Source organism: Aethalodelphis obliquidens, unplaced genomic scaffold (genome assembly GCF_003676395.1).
Source record: "Aethalodelphis obliquidens isolate GAN/ISIS:26980383/991018 unplaced genomic scaffold, ASM367639v1 scaffold8, whole genome shotgun sequence".
Taxonomy (NCBI): domain Eukaryota; kingdom Metazoa; phylum Chordata; class Mammalia; order Artiodactyla; family Delphinidae; genus Aethalodelphis; species Aethalodelphis obliquidens.
The window spans coordinates 19,350,069-19,372,294 of record NW_020837952.1 but is presented as its reverse complement, the minus strand read 5'-3'; the positions used below and the strand labels follow the sequence as shown (position 1 = coordinate 19,372,294).

Genomic DNA, 22,226 nt, shown 5'->3' with positions numbered 1-22,226 from the left:
TATGCTTTTTAAATTACTTTTCTGCCACTGAGATAAACATCTGTTTAATCTGCTTTGTGTTTCTGACATTTTTCTTAAGCTGAAACCACATGCCAATTATTCAAATATTACTTGTTTCAGGTATAATGTTTTACTTTTCCAATCCATAACAGCCTGATTAAAAATAGTCATGATATACATGGCTTTTCTCCTAGTCATATTAAGGAACTTTAGTCCCCAATACATTTTCTTCCCAAATCGTTCTGGAAGTTCCAGCCTTGGCTGCGATGACAAGAACTAGTTCTTTTTTTTTTTTTTTGCGGTACACGGGCCTCTCACTGTTGTGGCCTCTCCCGTTGCGGCGCACAGGCTCCGGACGCGCAGGCTCAGCGGCCATGGCTCACGGGCCCAGCTGCTCCGCGGCACGTGGGATCTTCCCGGACCGGGGCACGAACCCGTGTCCCCTGCATCGGCAGGCGGACTCTCAACCACTGCGCCACCAGGGAAGCCCAAGAACTAGTTCTTTTGACCACAGCGTGGTATCCATGTTTACCCCTTCTTCTGCCCTGGCTTGCTATGGTGATGTGTGAAAATGCTGTCAATGATCAGTCAGCTGGGCTCCAGATGCTCAACCCAGGCATTTTCTACCTGAGACTAAAAAGTATGTGGGGCGCTATTGGTACCATCATCACCAATGCCACCACCACCGCTGATGCCACTGCTCTTGACTTTTGCAGGTGGGCACAACTCCTTTTACATCCTTCCTACAAGGGTCTTGGGTCCTCCATGTAAATAAACCCTTCCTCAGTTATTCTTGAATCCCAGAATAGATACAGCTTGAGCACAAGTTAAGTAACCTTCCCAGGGTGATCCCACTTAAAAGTCTGTATGCCTCTAAAGAACATGTCTTTACTTACTGCCTGTCCAGAAAGCTGTCAACACATTTTCCATTAGTTGGGAGGGCTTCTTGAAGGAGATGAAGTTTCAGTAGCTTTTTTTTGGTGTTAAAAGAATAGTAAGGTAAGGTGGGCATTCAGAGGGAGTGGTTGGAGTTCCAGTGGGTGGGTCTGTGTAACTTTGCAGTCCACCTACTGATCTGGGTGGTTGGATGGTGTCCTATTCTTCCCTCATTAATATGTGAGTCCCATCTGACTGCTCAAAGAAAACAACCTTCCTAAATAGAGGAATCCTATGTTTCAATCATCGACATATTGGTGATTTTTTTCTATCCTATAAGCATCTCCAAGCTAACTCTCAAAGTCCCAAGGTAGGAGTAAAATGACCAAGGGGGACATGAGATGTACACAATAAAAGCCTTTTTTTTTTTTTAAGTAAAATAAAAATGGTAAAAGTTTCATAGTCCTATGGATCTAAGACCAATTTCCTCATAAAATCCCTCCCAGATCTTAACTGGTTGGGAATTAATCTCTTCCTTCACCAAACTCTCAAAGGACTTTCTTTTTACTTACTTTAAACAAGTAATTATGTTTCTGCTATCACAATCCTAAGAGGTATCCTACACTTAAACTGAGTCTTAGAGAGATGTATTGGCTGAGATAAAGGGAAGTGTGAGAGGGAAGAGGGTTCTCAGGGAGGACAGCATGCACGCAAGCACCAGGGCATAAGAGAGCAGGCTGCTCTCCAGAAATTACAAATAGGCTGGCATAGTTGAGTGGAAGTGCTTGTGTTGCAACATGACTCAACATAAGACCTGAAAAGCGTTAAGGGCCAGAACCAGACCAAGCCGGCCGCCTATGTCATGTTGAGAAGCTCAGAGTATCCTGGAGGCTCTGAGAGCCACTGCAGGATTTTAAGCAGAGGAATGACATCATCTTTGGATTTAGTAATTCTCTTGGGTGGTAGTTCTTTTTCTTTTATTTAAAGACTTTAAAAGGGGAGTGATGTTTTGTTTTCAGAGATTGTGTAGTATATTTTCTCTATTTCTTGATAGCGAGCATTGAATATTTTGTCATTTTTTGTGCATATTCCATATTAATTTCGAATTAGACACACTAACAGGCTTCAATTAGAACAATTCTTCACACGTTCTTTCTTTTGTGGTCAAGAAATCTTCCTAGATGCATTTTTAAAAGCCTTACATGTCTGCTAGCCTCAGACAGGCTGTAAGAATCTTCTTGAACCTTAATTGCAATTCCAATTAGTCATAGATCAAAACATTAACGTGGACAGATTAAAGCAGAAGCCCTCATGCTTTATTTCCTAATATCATCTGTCTTTGCTTTGAAAATCACACCAACGGAATCTTCTGCATCTGCACACCCCAAAGGCAATTTAATCTCCCTTGGCCAACATTAAAGCTTTAAAGTAACTCTATGCTATGATGTATTTTTCCTCCTTTTCCAAGTTCAAGTATTATATAATTCACTTTTTATCAGCCTTATTCTTGTAGATGGTCAGTTGCCACATTGTTTATAGTTTTAACATCATCTAAAAGAAAAGCTTAAAGTTAAGTAAATTGATTTTTCCACACATTGTCATGTAGAACTGAGCATAGTCAAGGACATAATCTAGAGTGTATTAACATGTTGCTTTGTAATATTTCTATTAATTCACTATTTTAAAAGATCTTGGAAGTAAACCACTCATTTATAAGCCTTCAATGCAAACACGAGCAATTTCTCCCCACTTACTGGATGTGTTCTAGAATATATATTTCATAGATGTGAGTTTCCCACATAAATTGAATCTTACCCTTTAAAATGCCTAACTTTTTTAAATGTTAAAATTTCACATATAAACCTTGAATTTTTTAAATTCTATAATGCCTTCTTAAGAAGAATTAAAATGTTTCTTGATATTCATGGTTGCCACCTTGATGGCAGTACCTGTGCTGGAATATCTTTTGACTATCGAGTGAGGTCTGTAGGATTCCTTGTCTGGATAGCAAATGATGGCAGATAGGCTGGTTTTATTTTGGGGGTCTAATCTGGGCTTAATTTGGGGATCTACTTTCTGCTATTGATTGGATTATCAGTTGATAAGTCTTGCAGTTACCAGTGAAAAGCGGAAAATGTCTTGGTGTTTAGCTTTTATGTAATTGTAATTTATACTCAGCATGCATTCAGGAGCTAAATAATCAAGCTTATCAAGATTATATGTAAAAGAAAACAAACAGGATATGAAAGAGAGTCAAAGGCTCCTTTTTAAAAGAGGCTTTAGTGTATGGGATTTATACAGTAATATTTGACACTCAGAGTCCAGTTACATTTCTTGGCTCTGTTTTAAGAGGCTGAAGTTGCTAGAAGGCTGACCTCTGGGAAAAGGAGGCCTTATTCATCCGGCTGGTATGACTCCGATTTCTTTAATGGGTGCAGATGAACACAAAGTGTATCACTTTGGGGTCTGAAGACATACATAACTATTTTATAATTCATTTGTTGCATACAATAACACCAGTAATCTGATAAAGTGAATAATCATCATACTCTGAAAATTAAGGGTGATGTAGGTTATTATCCTAAATTTACTCTTCTTTTTAATCACATATTAAAAACATTTTAAAGTGAATTAGACAGGACAGTGGAAATTAATGGAAACATTATTGACTTTTCTGAAAACTCAAGCTTGTCATATTAATTCATTTGAAGTTCATTCATTGATCATTCAACAAATTAATAACGAACATTTAAAAAAAGTTGAATAAATGTTAATTTATAAACACATTATGTAATTTCCCCCCAAGTCATAATTCATTCACTTATGCATTCATTTATTGACTCAACCAACATTTATTGAGAACCTTTTATGTGCCAGGCCCATGAAAAGTGCTGGGAACGCAGTAAGACATGGACACTGTTAAAAATTTCCCACCTGGATTGTTAATCTCTTTGAAAGCAGCGATTTAGTGAGAATTAAATACTAAAATATGATTATGCTCACATATGAATTATTTATAATATAGTGTATTTGGGCTGAAGCCTCGACCAATGGATTCATTGAATACTCAGTGAGAGAGAGAATTTAACCCGAAGTCATAAAGTTGAATCTATCCACTGCTATCCACTTAAGATTAGTTTTGCATTATCCTTTTTGATCATAGGATGTGCTTCATACAATCAACTCATGCTGCGGTATGCATATGCCATGTGTAACACATTTTTTGCTACTGACTACAATGATTGAAGTCAGATGTTATAAGCACTCGTTTAGCCAGTATTCTTAATAGTGTCATAATGCTGGTGTTGAGAGACAAGGATCTCGCCTGTGTGGTACAGACCCCCCAGGCCTATCCTTTCTCAGGTTATATTTGTTTAGCAGCATTCTTGAGACAAAAGCTCTGCCTATTTTCCATTTCAAAAGAATATTTCTTATTGTAAAATCTCAGACAAGACAGAAGGGCTTGTTGTGGCAGTTTGATGTGGGAGATGTGTTTAAATAAGGAAAGCATTGTGGAGCCTGTCATATCCATTCAGGCAGTTCTGTCTATGGCCCATTACCCTACTTGTGGGGTAAGTATATGTGGGCACACTTGCAGGAGAGCCTGGCGTACCAGAAAGGGCACTGACCTGGGGGTCAGATGCCTCCCATTCTGCCACTTATAAGCAAGTTATCCTCAGCCATAAAAAAGAACAAAATAATGCCATTTGCAGCAACATGGATGGACCTAGAGATTGTCATACTGAACGAAGTAAGTCAGACAGAGAAAGACAAATATCATATGATATCGCTTATATGTGGAATCTACAAAAAGGGTACAAATGAATTTATCTACAAAACAGAGAGTCACAGATGTAGAAAACAAACTTATGGCTACCAGGGGGTAAGGGGGGGTAAGGTAAATTGGAAGATTGGGATTGACATACACACACTACTATATATAAAATAGATAACTAATAAGGACCTACTGTATAGCACAGGGAACTCTACTCAATACTCTGTAATGAACTAAATGGGAAAAGAATCTAAAAAAGAGTGGATATATGTATATGTATAACTGATTCACTTTGCTGTACACCTGAAACCAACAAACATTGTAGATCAACTATACTCTAATAAAAATTAAAAAAAAAAAAGCAACTTACCCTCTCTCTGTATCCCTTTCTTTGTCTATAAAATGGGGATAATAACGGTTATCTCATAGGGTTGTTCTGTGGATTAAACTGCAACATAATGTGTGTATATGCATGCATTTTATTATGAATTGTTCATAATATACATAGGATGGCTTAGCAACCAAGAATATTATATATGTTATAGGCATGTCACCATTTGTGAAAGAACTAAGACAGTTAATATTACAAGTACGTTAACATATGTCATATTTTCCCCCCGATTCAGAATCCACTAAGTAATCCTTTAGCAATAATGGTAGCTATGGACTTCCCTGGTGGTCCAGTAGTTAAGACTCTGCACTTCCACTGCAGGGGGCACGGGTTCAATCCCTGGTCAGGGAACTAAGATCCCGCATGTGGCGTGGCCAAAAAATAAATAAATAAATACATAAATTTCCTTTAAAAAAATAATAGTAGCTAATATTTATTGAGTGCTACTATTTCACAGACGCTGGGCTAGGCATATGCATCCTTCACAATGATCTTTTGTGGGACGCACTGTTGATAGAAAAGAGACTGAGTTACAGAGAAACTAAATACCTTGCCCGTGATCACTAGCTGGTAAATTGTGAAGGATTCAAAGCTAGGCAATCTGATTTAGAGCTCTCACTTAAAAAACCCCACAACTGTGTTGAGATATAATACCATACAATTCTCCCATCTAAAATTCAGTGAGTTTTATTATATCCAGAGAGTTGTGCAATCATCACCAAAATCTAATTTTAGAACAATTTCCTCACCTAGAAAAGAAATTCTGTATCCATTAGCAGTCACTAACCATTCTATTTTCTGTCTCTATAGATTTGCCTATTCTGGACATTTCCTACAAATGGAATCATACACAAGGTTTATTCATGCTGTGTCATTTATCACTACTTCATTCCTGTTTATTGTTGAATACTGTTTCATTGTATGGATATACCACAGTGTATTTATCCATCCAGCAGTTGATGGACATTTGGGTTGTTCCTAATTTTTAGTAAAGCCCACATTCTTACCAGTTAAGGTAGGCTCCATTATTTAGAAATTGTTTACTATTATTAAAGTTTTGGTTATTAGATATTCTGCTTGTTTGCCTTCCAGGTAAAAAGAATTTGTTAATTCATAAAACATTTATTAAACAAATATTTTATTCCAGATGGGTATGTCAGGGACTGAAACAAAATTGCTGTCCTCATGGGGTTTATAGAATAAGAGGAGAGAGAAATAATTAAAGAGTTACAGAAGTGATAAGTGTTTTAATGAAGATGTAACCAAGATGCTGTGGGACTCAGTGGAAGGGACCTGTTCAGCCAAGGAGAGCACAGGCAGGGTGGGTGAGATCATGGTGCAGGAAGCCTTCCTGGAGGGTGGCCTAGTGCTGAGTCTTGAGGGGTGAGTAGCGATTATCTAGGTGGCGAAGAGCGTGGAAGACCATCTAGGCAACAGGGACAGCATATGCTCTACAGGAAGCCCAGCGCATACTACACATGCTTATTATGGTTGTTACTAGGTGCACATAAGGCTGCGGAGGGAGCTAAGCCCGCCTGGAAACAGGGGTGGGAGTAAGACTGTATTGGGACTTATAGGTCATACAAGGAGTTTGGGCTTTATTTCATAACTCTGTGTTTCTCCCAAACTACGCAGGCGTTATTTTGCCATATAAGGGCAGTAACTGAACTATTATTTTATTTTTTCGAATATTCTTTTATATATCTATATGTTGTGTATATATTTGTGTATAGAGATGTACCTATAGATGTAGATATATATTGACTCAGATTACCTAGGTAAATTTAATAAAAATGAAAAATTTCTCTTACTACCTATAAATAGAAAACCAGTATCACCTGTCATAAATAGAAGACCATTGTTAAAGTATACACAGTGAAAACCAAATAATGTTATTAAATCCTAGATAGATTCTTAGTTAGATTTGCCAAGTCAAGCTAAGCCTGAAGCCTGTCTTCCCTGTGATAAGATGGGAGTTTAGTGGGTGTAAGAGAGGAGTTGAAGACAAACTAGCTCTCATTGAGACTTTCTTCTTGATGAAGCCAGAAGGGTTGAAAGGGAATGAAAAGGGAGTAACTCTCCCACTATATGATGAGACCAAGTACCACTACTCAGGTACTGCTGGTGGTATGGATACCCCTGGGAAGTCACTGAAGGATTTTTGGCAGAAACACTTACGGTATTAAGATGACACTTCTGGAAAGATTGCTCTGGTGGTGCCCTACAGAATGAATTGGAGGACGGTCAGGTCAGAGGGGGCCATTCCAAGAGTCCAGGAAAAGCTGGTATGTGTGTCCTGTGATGCTACCCTGGTTATGGGTGAGCCTTTTTTAGGTTCTAGCTTTTAAAAGAAAGAGCAGGAAGCTGACTACTAGGCTTTCTAGCTATTGCAGGGAGGGATTTGAGGCTCATGTGTCCAAACCCATCCTTCACGGCACTCGGCCTTTAATTGTTGCCAAGGCAGTTAAGTGGCAGCGTTTCTCCCTGGGCTGGGGGCGGGCGGGGCCCACTGAAGTGAGCCGACAAACCGCTCTAAGCCTTCATGTGTTTATCCTTTCAGCTTCTACTTCACTGGATTTTCTGTTTCTCCGCTTTGACCTCACCCCCATCTCCTGCCCCTCTCAGCTTCTTTGTGTCAGTGTCGCTTTCTGTCAGATCACTGTCAGCGACCTGGGGAAATGGGCAAACAAGGCCAGAGCGTGCTGCCCCTGAACCCGCTGGCGCCCGGGGAGGCCCCAGAGCGAGAGGCCGCACCCCGCCGTAAAGTGACTCATCCAGCTCTCTGGGGACCCGTCAAAAGAGAGGAGGAGCCTTCCTGCCTGTGAAATCGCCTCAAGATCTCACTGAAGTGAGTACGAGAAGGAGGACAAAGTATAAAGTGGGGCCAGTTCTCATCCACATTGTGACGGGCTCATACTTTAAAATTGCACGCAGGATTTTACCCTATAGAGAAACGTTTTGAATATAATCTCCTCGGCAATGGGTTACTCTTTCGGCTCCATAAATTTTACCTGGACCATAAAACCAATGGCTAGATGCACAGAAGAATGAAGGTGGAAAAAACAATGATGCCCATATTCGTTAAAATCTGATTTGTAATGTGTATGTGTCTGTGACATTCTAGAAGTCTAAAGTAATCTATATATCGACATAAAAACTAAAAAAAAAAAAATCTAAACACCTTTCAAAACCTTTAATTGTGTATTTGAACAATGTTGCACTAAACTTTCAATACCGGGGTGCTATTCACGGCCCTATATTAATAGAAAGGTAACTGAGAAAGACACTCTATATGAACAATTGCCTGGTAAGAGTTTGTCTAATACTCACTGGCAAAAAATATATACATAGGTATCTTCTGAGCACAGGAATATATTAGAGGAAGGCTTACTGTCTTCTTTTTCTGGGCCACATGTAGGAATTCAGCAAAGATGTAGAAAAAAAAAGGCAGGAAAGAGAAAACTCAACGGCGTGTCCACACACCTAAAAACCAGAGGCTACCACAGAGATCCTTCAAAGTCGTCTTCTATAGTGGGAGGATTTCCTTTAAATCCTTTTCAAAAGCATATGGCTGGCTTTGAAAGCTTAAATGGCATTTGTCAACCATCAGTAAATCTTTAAAATTGTTTCTGCAAATAGGCCAACTCAGTTTCGGCTTTTCCCATTAATCTTTAGGTGGGACCACTGAAGACTTTTTCAGAGCCTAGATAATGCCTTGATTAAAAGGCTCATTCAGGACGGAAGGCTTCAGCATTCACCTTGGGTACATAGTCATTTCTCCAGGGTATTCATGCGTTGTTATTGCAACTCTGCAATTGTGCCCCAAACAAGACATTTTTGCCACAAAGCTTTGAGTAGAGACATTCTTTAGTGAATTACTGAAATCTTGCCCTTCTGTTTATCACAGCTTGTTATTTTTTATCAAGTGCAATGAGTTCAAATAGGAGCCTCAGACTGACAACTTTACAATTGTTACTATTTAAAACAGACAACGTTTTGTTCTTTTTTCCACGTGCACCCGTGGTCCTGCTCAAACTTCATGTACCTGTCTCGGTACTGCCTTACTTACGAGTTCATCATTTATAGCACAGCTTCTGGCAAGCAAACATGGAAACAAATTAAAATAGATGAAGGCTAAAGCATGAACAATATTTGATTATCATTTTAAAAAATTAATAATGTCTAGTGAAAATTAATCTACTTATCACACATTACTATTACATAATGTCCCTTAGTCTATATAATATTTTTACAAGTATCTCAGTTTTATAGAAATACTGTGAGAATTAATAAGAATTCAGATAAGGCTCTGGGAGATGTTTGGATGTAGTGGTGCTATACAAGTTTAAACAATAAAATACTTCTTTGGATTTTCATGAGGTTAAAGTACACCTAATTAGGGATTTCACCTGAGGTTCATCTCTAGAACTTACAGCATTGTCGTGGAAATGGCATGAACAGAATGAGTAGTTTATAGGCACAATATTCAGAATTAGGGCAACTACAATTTCTGTCCACATCATTTTCACGCAACCTGCCAAATTAGTGTCAATTATTCTATTCTTTCAAGTCCAACAGAAAAATCAGCTCTGATCTCTATCGTCATTTCAAATATTTTTTGATATTACTAATTACACTGAAGTTACATGCAGGTAACACTCTCCTTAGGAAACAGCACCATTAACTGGCAAACAAACAAACAAAACCACTTTGATTACCTCAGGAAAGATCACGATAATTGGAGACACATTTGAAATGACAACTAGCCATTCCTGATGCAGATGTTAAAAATGACAGCAAATGGGGAGTGTACAGTATCTTCCGTACTGAGTCCCCTGGCATTTATTGTGCCACCATTTCCTCAGGCCAAACTCACTCCAAAGGTACTGTCACACCAGTGAAACCTTGAACAGTTCCCGCTCAAATATACAATTACCTTCACCACCTTTTAAAGTAACTTTTGTTACTTAAAACTTCAGCCTTCTGAAAGCAAGTTAAAATCTTCATCACAGATGATCTTACTAAGGCAAAATTCATATTTGGAAATTCTTCTTGGAGTCCTGGGGAAAGCATAGGCTTTGGAATCATACAGCCTTCTTTTCAAGTTCCCTCTCTCCACTATTTATTAGGCTTGTGACCTCAGAAAATTCTTTAACTATTTTGATTTCTTTACTTATGGAATAGAAATAACAAATCTCACTGGTTTAATATCACGAGTAATTAAGATAACATATGGGCAGTCTGGCATATCATAAATGGTGGCTATTTTTGTTAAAAAAAAATCTGGTCTACATTATTTTCCTTTTCTCTTTCCTCATCCTCCAAGTATTCAGACCCTGCCTCAAATAACTATTTTGGTAACTCTCATTATCACTCAAGATTCACTGCAATGTTAAACTCAGTTGCATTCTCCTTAATTCCAAGGAGGACAGATTTCCAATTTCACTAAATAATAGCTCCCCAAAGAGCCATAGTTATGTTTCTAACTCCTCAGTTTCCTTAAATTTGGAAAATCTGAAAATGACAACCAGATCTTAGATACCCAAGAAAGTCTTTTAATTTTTCAATTCCTTATCATTTGCCAAATCTTCCTCAGATACTACCCATAAAAGGCCAGGGCAGAGAGAGGAAACTATTAATCATATGTAGAATCTATTTTGTTTTTTCTTGGCAGGTAACCCAAATGCAAAATAGTATCGTGATGAAGAATCATAGATGCAGAACATCTTTTGTATTACTTTCTTTTTATCCCCAAAACAAATGGATGATTTAAAATTTTAATCTGCTACATTTACTTTCCATGTCTTCATCATCTTCCCTTTTTATTTTTAAATTTAAATTTTATTTATTTTTTTATACAGCAAGTTCTACATCTTCCCTTTTACTTTAAAGGTGTCAGTGCAAGATGCTTTTTCTTTGCATGATACCCTCAATTCCACACCATCTAATACTTTACCAAGCAAGAAGTCCTGAATTACTGCAAGCTTAGTAAGAACACTTAAACTTTTTAAAACTCTATTTCATAAAAGAAAAACGTGGCTAAAATGAAATAAACGAAGTTAAGCCCTTTCAGGGTTGATGATACAGAAGTAACATAATTTCATAATCCTCCTTGCTCCTTCAATTCTCCCCTTGATTCATAAAGAAGGATTATACCAGTATATTTTGTTCTCATTAAAAAAATACAAACAAAAAACTGTTCTGTTCAATGGATAATCCTCATAGCAGTCTGTCTAGGTACTGTAATTCATGACTTTCTACTTCTACATAAAGGCGTAGGAATGACTCAAGTACACCAGCCATCTAGTTGGTGGCCGCCTGCCAGCGTTCCCAGGTGCAGTGTTGGATAAAAAATTATCTCATTCTATTGAGTTCTAACAGTGTGCTAGACATTGTGCGATGAAAAGGAGCACGGAACAGGTGTAATTACTGCCTTTCAAGAGTTCAGAGTTGAAGACCAACAAAACGTCTTTGCTGCTGTTGTTTCACTGAATTATTTTTGTTTAGATTTTTCTGAGAGGTTAGGAAGTGGCCATTTGATAACCTCTGTGCTGTGGATAATGAGAGACTGCTTGTTTTCTCATTTTCAGTTAATCAGTTTATGTTACCTGAAAAGGGGGTTCCGAGGTAAGTTTCTAATAGAGGAACTGAGAAACATACTTTTGTCAGGTGTTAAGTGGCAGGAGGCTTACCCAATGGACCAGGAGAATAGAAATGTAGGAAGAGAGGAAGTTTATGCAGCTGGTTGGGAGATGAAGTTGGGCTAGTCTGGTAGTATTTTGAGACTCTTTTGTAACTCTCCGAGGAATCCTAGGAGACAGAGTTTTGTTTAAAAGACAGGTGGAGAAAAGCCAAAGAGCATAAACATTCTTTGGGACAGGAGAAACTCACAAACATATATACACATGATTAAGGCAGGAAAGGAACTCGCTAGAAAGTTAAAGGAATCTGTGGAAAAGAAGAGAAAGAAAATGGAGAAGGAGGAGGAGAATTAAAGTCTGAAATAATTTCCAAGATCCTGTTGAGGTCTGGTCACTCTCAGAGTGGCACTGCCTCACTGTGGTAAGTCAACTCTGATTACTTTCCCAAGAAACATGGCACTCTGGCCAGTTCCCTCCCTCTTCCAGACTAAATCTTTCTTGACCAGTTGTAGCGGATGTTATGGTATGCCTCTCAGATGCCCCCCTTCAGGACTGAGTTGCTCCTCCAGCCAGCTAGAGCTCCAGCTGAGTCGCCCTACTGAGAAATTAAAGTGAGCCTCCTTGCTCAAGGTCACAGTCTGGATGGGGGGATGGGGGGGCGGGGAGGGTGTGGAAGGGAGAAACCTACATCTGATAACTGGTCAGTGTGAGGTATGAAGGGACACTTCAGAAGGGCCACCCCAATGGTAGAGCTCCCTGGAGGCTTGGCTAAGAACTTTGCTGCAACCTCATCCCAGTTCAGCTTCTTCCTCTGCCCAATCCTGCCTCCTTCACTTCCCTCTCTCCCTGCAGGTGTGATCCTAAGGGCATGCCCCAGGAAACTTTCTGTACTCAAATCTCCAACTCTGAGCCTGCTTCCCAGGAAGTCCTTTGTTTTCTAACCTACACTCCTGTTTTCTGAACATAAAAGTCTCATGCCGGGCTTCCCTGGTGGTGCAGTTGTTAAGAATCTACCTGCCAACGCAGGGGGACACGCGTTCGAGCCCGGGAAGATCCGGGAAGATCCCTCATGCCGCGGAGCAACTAAGCCCGTGCACCACAACTACTGAGCCTGCGCTCTAGAGCCCACAAGCCACAACTACTGAAGCCCATGAGCCACACGACTGAAGCCCATGAGCCACAACTACTGAAGGCCGAGCACCACATCTCCTGAAGCCCATGCCCTTAGAGCCCGTGCTCTGCAACAAGAGAAGCCATTGCAATGAGAAACCCGCATACCACAATGAAGAGTAGCCCTCGCTCGCCGCAACTAGAGAAAGCCTGCGTGCAGTAAAGAAGACACAATGCAGCCAAAAAAAACCAGACAAAAAAGAAACCAAAACTCATGCCAATTTTTCATGCTCAGAGAATTTCAAATTAAATATCACTACTAGACTAAACCAAAACAATTATGATATTGAATGTACTTAAACAACATACATATCCTCACGCTGTCTAGCCTGTTGAAACTCACTTTAATAGGACTTAGGACAATTTTCTGCCCATCTACTTGAGGGCTATAATTGTAGCTTATGTGATATAATTCTGATTTTTCTTAATTTGGTTGTTCATTTTTCTGTCTCTTTCACTCCGGAGTCCTATCTCTCCTCTATTTATGTTAACCCTTCTGGACATTCATCATCTTCTTCCTAAAACATTTATTAAGAGTACTGGATGGTACATATTTCTGAATATGTTAGATGCCCCTAGCTAGACTGTAAACTTTGGTGGGCTGAGGTTGTCTTAGTCTTTTTTTGTACTTCACAAGCAGTTCAAAGTTTATTCCGTGCACTGCTCCTGGTTCTGTAATAAGCACTCTATGCGGGAGTATATAGATTCACCTCTCCCTTTCTCCCATCTTCCTTCCTTCCTCTCACTCAACAAGACCGTACTGGCACTTTCTATGTGGCAGGTACTGTACTAGGCTCACAGGATTCTACAGTAAACAACGCAGACAGAGTTCCTGTCTTTCTAGAGTCTGACATTGAGATATTTGTCATGGAAACAGACATTAAACTAATCATAATGCAAATAATATTTAATCACAATTGTAAATGTGAAGCAAAATAAGATATTTTGACACAAAAGCATGATACGAATAATCTTTTTAAAACTAGTATTTAAGTCCGCTATATAGTACTATATCCTGGCAGAGGCTTCTCTATCACTTTGGCCAAAGATTCACACATCAAAGGGCCATCAAGTAACCTCTGACACAGCGCGTTGTTTTTACCTATGCCAACAAAGGCCTCCAAACGCCTTTGGCTTAAAAGCCAGACAAGGCCCCACATTTTATATGGTTACATGATATACTGGAGATTACATACACACACACACATACACATGCACACACACACGCGTGTATATTACATACACAAAATACAATTCATATATGCTAAAATGTATTCTAATAACCTACAGAGAAATAATAAGAAATGCAAGAAAGATAGTAATCTTTTCAAGTTGAATAATCAATTAACTTGTGTTAATAGTTCCTTCAGTACGATGTGAATTAGTCTTGAAGCTACCCAGCCAATTAGAGATTTGAAGAGAGAGACTTAAAAATCATCATTGTCATCATCACAGTTGACATTTATTGACTGCTGTCCATAAGTTAGGTGCTGTCCTGAGTGCTTTGTTGACTCAGTCTATTTTTTATCTTCCTCTAGAGTGACAACCAGCATTGTATACAGATGTAGAAGCTGAGGTTTTGAGATAAAGTAATTTGCTCAGGCACACATCTAAGTGACAAAGCTAAGATCTTAACCGAAAATTTTTTCTCTCTTTCTTTTAGTTGAAGTATAGTTGATTTACAATGGTGTGTGTGTGTGTGTCTGTGTGTGTGTGTGTGTGCGCAATATATATGTATATTCTTTTTCAGATTCTTTTCCATTATAGGTTATTACAAGATATTGAATACGGTTCCCTGTGCTATACAGTAGGTCCTTGTTGTTTATCTATTTTATATATAGTAGTGTGTATCTGTTAATCCCAAACTCCTAATTTATCCCTAACCTAAATGTTTTTGATGTTAAAGTCTGGATAAAACTCTTGACTGAGGCTAAGAGAATATGCAGTCAGAACTACTCTAGGTTGCTGCCTAGCGCTGTGCAGCCGTGCACTGCACAATTCCCGGAGTTGTGTGATCCAGTGATTTTGATCACCTGTGGCACTGTTCAAAAAAGATCCCCAGGTTCATTTCCAGATCTACCAAATCAGTCTCTGGGGTGGTACCAGGAATGTGGACTTAAAAAAATCTCCATGACTGATTCTAATTTTTGCCCCAGATGTGAACTATTGAACTAGAGTATAAACGCATTCAAATATTTATGGAATTTTATCTCATCTGTTGTTAAGTGGCTAAATTAAGTGCACTACCACTATAATACTGTGACCAGATTTTTAATAGAATATCACCACAGTTGATGTCTTTTTAAGTACAGTTTTATTTGCTTATTTTATCTGATAATTTGCTTATTTTATACTGATAATTTTATACTGATAATCCTAGTCCATGACACAATTAACATTAAAAATTCAAGCCCCTTACAGCACGTTGGCCCCCACATACGACCTCAGCTACATTGGCTTAAGTTTGCCCTGAAGAGTGGTTGACAGATGAGAGAATTAAAGTTATCTGGGACATTTTAGTGAAGTGTTTTGAAGCCTTGGATAAAGATGTTAGGTTTGAGGCACTGGACAATGTTAAGACAAGGTGGATCTTTAAAGTAAGGAGTGGCACAGCCAAAGCTGGCAAGAGGAAGACAGGATTAGCCAAAGTGCAAAGGTGAGCCGGTGGGGCAGGGGAAAGTGTGAGGAGGAAACTGCAGCGGTCCAAACGGGACTTAACACGAATGCATCATAGAAGAGAATGACTGGACTGGCATCCATAGTGCGGGACAATTACTCCTGGCCGTGGAACTGGACGTGGCGCTTAAGAAGAGCCTGAAGGAAGGATTTTCACACATGGAGATGGAAAAACAGCCAGTCCAGCCAGAGAGAGTGTATGAACAGAAGTACAGAGGCAGGAAAGCAAAGGAGCAAGTTAGGAAAACGGGGTCTGGTCCAATTTGCCTGGAAATGATGGGAAGGTGTGGAAAATCAAGGCCGAAAAGGTAAAATCATAGAATGACAGCGCTAAGAGGAGCTTTCGCTTTCAATTAATCTAATATCTCAATTTGCTCATGAAGACACCAGCGACAAAGAAATATTAAATGACAAGTAGAAGGAGGCCAATGTGACACCAGGGACCCCTCTCCAGTGAGTCTCGGTCCTGCAGTGTGCCTGCTGTTGTTGGAGCACAGCTGGGCATGATCTGAGCTGGTCGCGGAGACCTTGCGCGGGGGGCGATGGAACGGGAGCTTCCCGGTCTCTGGGTGTGGCTGGAGCTTTTCTGAACCGGGAAGTTTAGGAAGATGCATTTGGCAGCAGTTGCATGTGTGAGATGCGGGGAAGTAAGGAGAACAATTAGGAGGCTGTCCGTGTGTGGGCCAGACATAGATAATAGGCGTTATTAGCCCCATTTCACAGATAAGGAAACTGAGCTTTGGACTGTGGCCAAACCCAGGCCTGGCGGGTTCCAGAACGTGTGTGCATTCGGAGGCTGGAACCGTGGAGGACTTACCCCGCTGAGGGAGGGAGCAGGGGATGGTTGGCAGAGTCCACTCCAGCTGAGCGGTTGGGAAGACGGAGGGCTGAGAGAAGACCATTTGGATTTGGCAGTAGGAGGTCCGTGGTGGTGTCTAAGAGGGTGATTTCAAAAGGAATGAAAGGGTGAGTGGGTGGTAATGAAATGGTGGCAGTGAATATAGCCTCCTCATTCAAGAATTCTGGCAGTGAGAGGAAGCAGAAAGAAGGGAAAATAATTTGAGGAAATAGCAGAACAGAGGGAGGAGCCCCTCATTCCACCCATAGAAAATATTTATAGAACACGTATAGGTGCCAGGCACTGTGCTAGGCCGTGGGGAACACGATGATAAATAGCCTATAGAGGGAGCAGTAGAGGACGTCATCATAATAACTACCTTTAAGTGGAAATCCTATGGGGTAACATGCCAGGTTACCAAATTTAATATAGTATGGAATATAAGACCAACCTTTTCTTTTCTTTTTTTTTAACATCTTTATTGGAGTATAATTGCTTTACAATGGTGCGTTAGTTTCTGCTTTATAACAAAGTGAATCAGCTATACATATACATATGTCCCCATATCTCTTCCCTCTTGCGTCTCCCTCCCTCCCACCCTCCCTATCCCACCCCTCCAGGCGAAGACCAACCTTTTCGATTTCAAGCTTCCAGAAGAAAAGGACCTGGTATTGTCTTTATCTTTGTGTCCTCCCAAAGCACCTTGCATGGCACACTCTCAATAAATGTCTGCTCAGTAAATAACCCACGGGTCCCAGGAGATAAGAGGGAAATCCAAGTTGGGGGTAGCTTTGGAAAAGAGACAGGACATGTCCCTTCTGAGACATGAGGGAGAGGGAGGTGGGGTGCAGAGGACTCGTAGGTCACCAGAAGCCTGGAGGTCTAGATAAAGCTAAACTGTGGATTCCAGCTGCAGTGCTCAGGGCCAGAAAAGCTGCATGAGTTGAGATTACAGCCCCCCAAATGAGAATTGATAAGGGGCACTTCCTGGGGCAGATCTGTCATCATCCTGTTTTCAGCAGAGGCAACAATGGCCTCAGAAGTGGGTGGGATTGAGTTTCAAGATACAGCAGAGTTGAGAGCGCCATCCAGAAATCATTCATTCCTCTATTCTTATTTCAGAGGGTGGGAAAAGATGTGGAGAAGGACGAAAATTAACCTTCTTTTACAGTTGGAAATGGAAGTGGAGTCTAAGGCAGCTTGGAATGAAAGCCACTATGTAAGCAAGGAGGATGACTCCTGAGAAAAGAAGCTGCTGTGGAGAAGGCCCCCAGTCTTATTTCACTTCTACTTTTCCATGGGTCTGTGGACTTGCAATGCCTGTGCATGGATGGGGGCATTAATTTGCAAGTCAAGTATTCCAGGCTCTACATAAAGTTAAAATGGACACTGGATGGATTCTCTCATTTAGCAGATGACACACAGATCAGAAAGGGTAAAGGGTAGCCCTCAGTCATATGATTAATCAATTGTAGGGCGAGATTACAACCCCAGGCCTTAGAGGTCTGGTCTCCTGTGGAGGGCCCAGTCATGTGTAGACCTAATACTTTACTTGGCAGGCATCAGTCATGATTAGAACTGTACTTTACCAAGTTTCTCTATGCTACACGCAGTCTCTTCTTGCAACTTCTTGGGGCCACTCAGATACGTTCTGTACTCTCTCTCTCTCTTCAAAGCTCTTCTCAATCCCAGATGCTGTTGCCTCACATCCAGCAAACCGGAAAATGTCCTTCCGTGTGCTTTCCCGCTCCTGTGCCTCTGCTGATGGGGCTCCCACATTCTGAAGGACATGCCCCATCCATGTGGGAAAATCCTCTCCATCCTTTAAGGGCAGGGCAAACGTGACCCTCTCTGTGAAGTATTTTCAACTCCTGGTGGAATGAGTGGTTTCCTTCTCTATGTTTCCATGGGACTTTATACTGACTTCTGTAATATTTATTGATAACGAAACTTACCTTGTATTTACTACCTACCAGGCACTGTTCTAAGTGCTCTGCAAATAATAACCCTCATGAACAACCCTAGGAGAAATGTTCTGTTTCACAGATGAGGAAACTGAAGCCGCAGGAATTGAATGATTTGCTCAAGGTCATACGTGATAGTGCCAGGATTCCAACAAAGAGCCTCTGACCCCAGAATGAGGCTCTTAACGACTCTACTGCTTTGGTTTACTTGTCTGTCGTCCTCAAGCAAACTGTAAACTCCAGCGAGCAGAGGCTGCTCCCTAATTCATCTCTGTTTCTTAGGCTTAGTCTAGAACTGCCTGACAGTAAGTGCCCAGTAAATGTTAGATGAATAATTGAAAGAACGAATAAATGTGCACGCTTAGGTCTGACCAGTTCCCCCTTGTGAACAAAAGTTGGAAGAGTTTACTGCGAATGAGAGAAGGACAGAGGGAAAATCTTGCCTTCTACTTCTTGGCTTCCCATTGAATCCAGGAAAAACATACAGGTTACCACCTGCATGCAACACGTATATGGTAACATTCAACATGTTACCACCTCCTCTCTTCAGGTTATTATTAGGGGTGCAAATAAATGAGTTCATAATTGTGTTTCAGCAGGACTGAAAATGAATTTGTATGCCCAGTAAACTAAACGCTAGTAAAGCAGAAAGTATCCTTATGAAACCAGAGGACAACTATAGAGCCCCTTGCCATACAGCTGTTTGTAATATACTCCTAGGAGAGGGTTCCTAGTAATGATAGGTCAGATCTCACAGGAGGACCCTGTTCCCTAGGAGTGAAGACCTCCCGAAGTACAAGGTACTTACTGGTCCTTGGCATCATACTTTATGTTACAGTTGCAGAAAGCATAGAGAAGAACTCAGCCAGTGCTCAGACTTAAACAGGAAAGTCTGTCTAGAATGGTCTTTCCCTCTCTTTCTTCTGGCCAACTCCAACTCGTCCTCCAAGTCTCAGATTAAATGTCACTTCCTAATGGAAATCTTCCCTGACCACCAAGACCAGAAGGTTCTCTTTTCGTGCACTCGCATTCTCCATCACAGCTATTTCATGATCTTAATAATATTCATTTAAATAAGCCTTTTCTTAATGTCTGTTTCCTCTGCAAAGGCAGGGATTGTGTCCATCTTGGGCACTGCGGTACTCTTATCATCTAGCACAAAATAGGCAATCGATGAATATAAATTTTGTGAATGGATGTGGAGAACGTGAAGCTGAACACTGTTAAGATCTCCTCTACGGCCACAGATTGGCTTCTTGGTCCTTATAGTTGGCACCTTTTCTAGACCTTATGATAATTAGTCACAAAGTGAAAACAGACTTATTTGCATTTTTAAACACTTCTATTACTAAGAACTTTTAAGAGTTAAAATGTTTGTTGACTGTAGTTGTCCAAACTAAGGGGAAGATATGAGAAAAAGTAAATCAAATGATTTTGAGGAATTTTAAAAACAAGGTAGAAGAGCGCTCTTATTTTCTAGTTTCCTTTGGAATTACCGTACTCTGCAACAATAGTTTCTATATAACTTGGAAACTTGGTGAGCTCCAACCTCACGGAGAGATCCTTTTAAAAGATCTACTTATTTTATAAGACACAATGAGTCTGACATGAAATGCACACTTTGGTAACTAAGAACCCTAGCAAAGGAGATTAGTAGTCAAAAAAGCAATTAAGTTTACAGTAGGGTTACAGATACCATATCTAGTACAACAGCTTGGAAAAGGAAGTAATGCAAAGGTCGTATCAACAAGAAAAAAAGGTACACTAAATAGTGGATTTTTTAAAGAAACAAAATCCTATATTTCAAAATCTTTCCTTCTCATCTAATAACTACATGTGTTTGGGTGTTTAGAAAAAAAAACAGGAGAGGAGGATGTGGCATTCGTGAAGTTGGTAACTGGCACAAAAACCGGTGAACCAGCCTGTGAAATTTAAGCATCTGGGGAGTCAGGTTCCTGATTAGCCTTTTCAGTTTGATCTCAGATCTCACTCTAGTATATCTAAGATTGTAGAATCCCAAGCTGGCTGTGCCTGTGTGCTTTAGAGGAGTCGTGCTTCAGGATTCAAAAAAACACATCCAACTACTCCAACCACTTAAACAACTTAAATGCAGAGCTTTTGGAAAAACCAACAGTGTTTCTAGGACGAGGCAATAATCATACCTTTTCACATGAAGGTAAAGGTCTCCCCACAAAAGGACAGGGCTATATGACAGATACCAATTATAAATCACCCTTTGTAATTCTATTTAGTTACATAGCATTGTAGGTCCCAGGATTTACAATGGCTGTGCAGCCCAGGAAACTATCTTTAGCTGGAGCTCCTCTTCTGTGTCAGTATTCTATTTTGAACTAACAATGCTCTCAGATGAGCCGAAAAGATGTATTTAGCTCCCACCATTACAATTTCTGATCCTCTTTCCTTTAGCTCTTTTGAAATAACATGAAAGCTTTGGCTTGCTAATTACTTTTATCCAGCCCATAGAAAAATTAGTTTATCTTCCTGATCAAAGCAAATTAGGCAGATCATGGCTGATTAGAATGCAACAGTAAAATCGCCATACTTTCTCTCCCATCCCCTTTCTCTCAGAAATAAGGCCTGTGTCAAATATGTAGGTATTTCCCACGGCCAGGCCGGACTCTGTTTCCAACAGGGACTGCAGCTTGGACAATGGTTCTTACACACACACTAAAGTTCTTTAGTTCAGTCATTGTGTTCGAAAAGAACTAGTCACCCCTTAGCTAGCATTTGATGAAACATCTAGATTTACATATTTCCTTAATTGCATTTTTGAATGTGAGTGAGATTTATCTGACCAGAGTTAAATGCCTTCTTTATTCCCCTACTCAAGGCAAAATTCAACTCCATGCTCTTAAAAAAAGTGAGGTGGGGCTGTGTGTGTAGGGAATCTTACTCAATTCTGATCTGAATGAATTTTAGGGTTTCAATAAAGTGGGATGAGGGAGTTATATTACCAAAGACAGGAAAGATAGACCTTTACCTCTCAAAGTGGAAATGTCAACTTCTAAAGCTTTGGCTTGCTCAGCTCTTTCCAAAAGCCTATTTTGACTTTAATACTGAATGTGATTCCTTGCTGCCAAATTCCTCCAATCAGTAGCTAAAGGGCTCCCAAATTATTGTCCTTCATAATTTCTCACTAAAATTTCTACGTGACCGTAAAAACTTGAAAGTTAGGTTTTATTTTCTTTGTTTATTTACTATAAATTAACAGTAAATCTTGTATTTAGCTCCATTTAAACCTCCCTCTGCAGCTGCCCATTTGAAAATTAAAATGGTTGCCTTCTTTCACTTCAGTGGGCACAATACAAAACATCCATTGAGCTTTCTCTTTATTGCAGCTGCCAATGCCCAGCCGACTTTTAGCAAACCAACCAAGCGGAATCACAATGCAGCTGCAACATTTTATGGTATTTCTGTTGGTTCTCTTTTGAGACTGAAGGTGTTAATTAGGAATCAAAGAACACAACCCTGCCAGCTTTCTTTCACAAACCATACCCTGGTCACTGCAGTTTTCAGAAGAAAATAAATCTAATAAAGGGATAAAAATGTTGTTTGTCACACCAGTAAAGTGTACTTAAGACCCTTTGATCAAAAGCTTTTTATTTAGTCTTGTCAGATGGGCTGGAAATATTGTATTTTTCCCTTTTCTCTCTCTTCTTCATGCAGACTTCTCTGAATTTTGAATTTAATTTAAGACTGTCTGGAAGAAAAAAGGGCTAGCATGGTCATATGGGGGATTCTTTATAGGTGCTAACTGGTCTCAGAGAGTAGAATCATTTTGCTTCTTAGAAAATTATTCATATTCAACAGTTCATCATGTTACAGCTTCCCGCAACACTGGGCCTCCTATTAGCGTGTTTACAACATTCAGACT

The 22,226-nt window shown here is 40.0% G+C and overlaps 1 protein-coding gene and 1 long non-coding RNA gene across 4 annotated transcripts in view; one reads left to right on the top strand and one right to left on the bottom strand.

Moving 5' to 3' along the window:
• LGR5 (leucine rich repeat containing G protein-coupled receptor 5) overlaps positions 1 to 22,226 on the bottom strand; it is a 119,685-nt gene that overhangs the window by 81,383 nt on the left and 16,076 nt on the right. The window lies entirely within an intron of this gene.
• LOC113620752 (uncharacterized) lies at positions 7,169 to 12,725 on the top strand. The gene is made up of 3 exons (XR_003432899.1): positions 7,169 to 7,327; positions 7,603 to 7,890; positions 12,536 to 12,725. It is a non-coding gene; the product is annotated as an uncharacterized LOC113620752 (long non-coding RNA).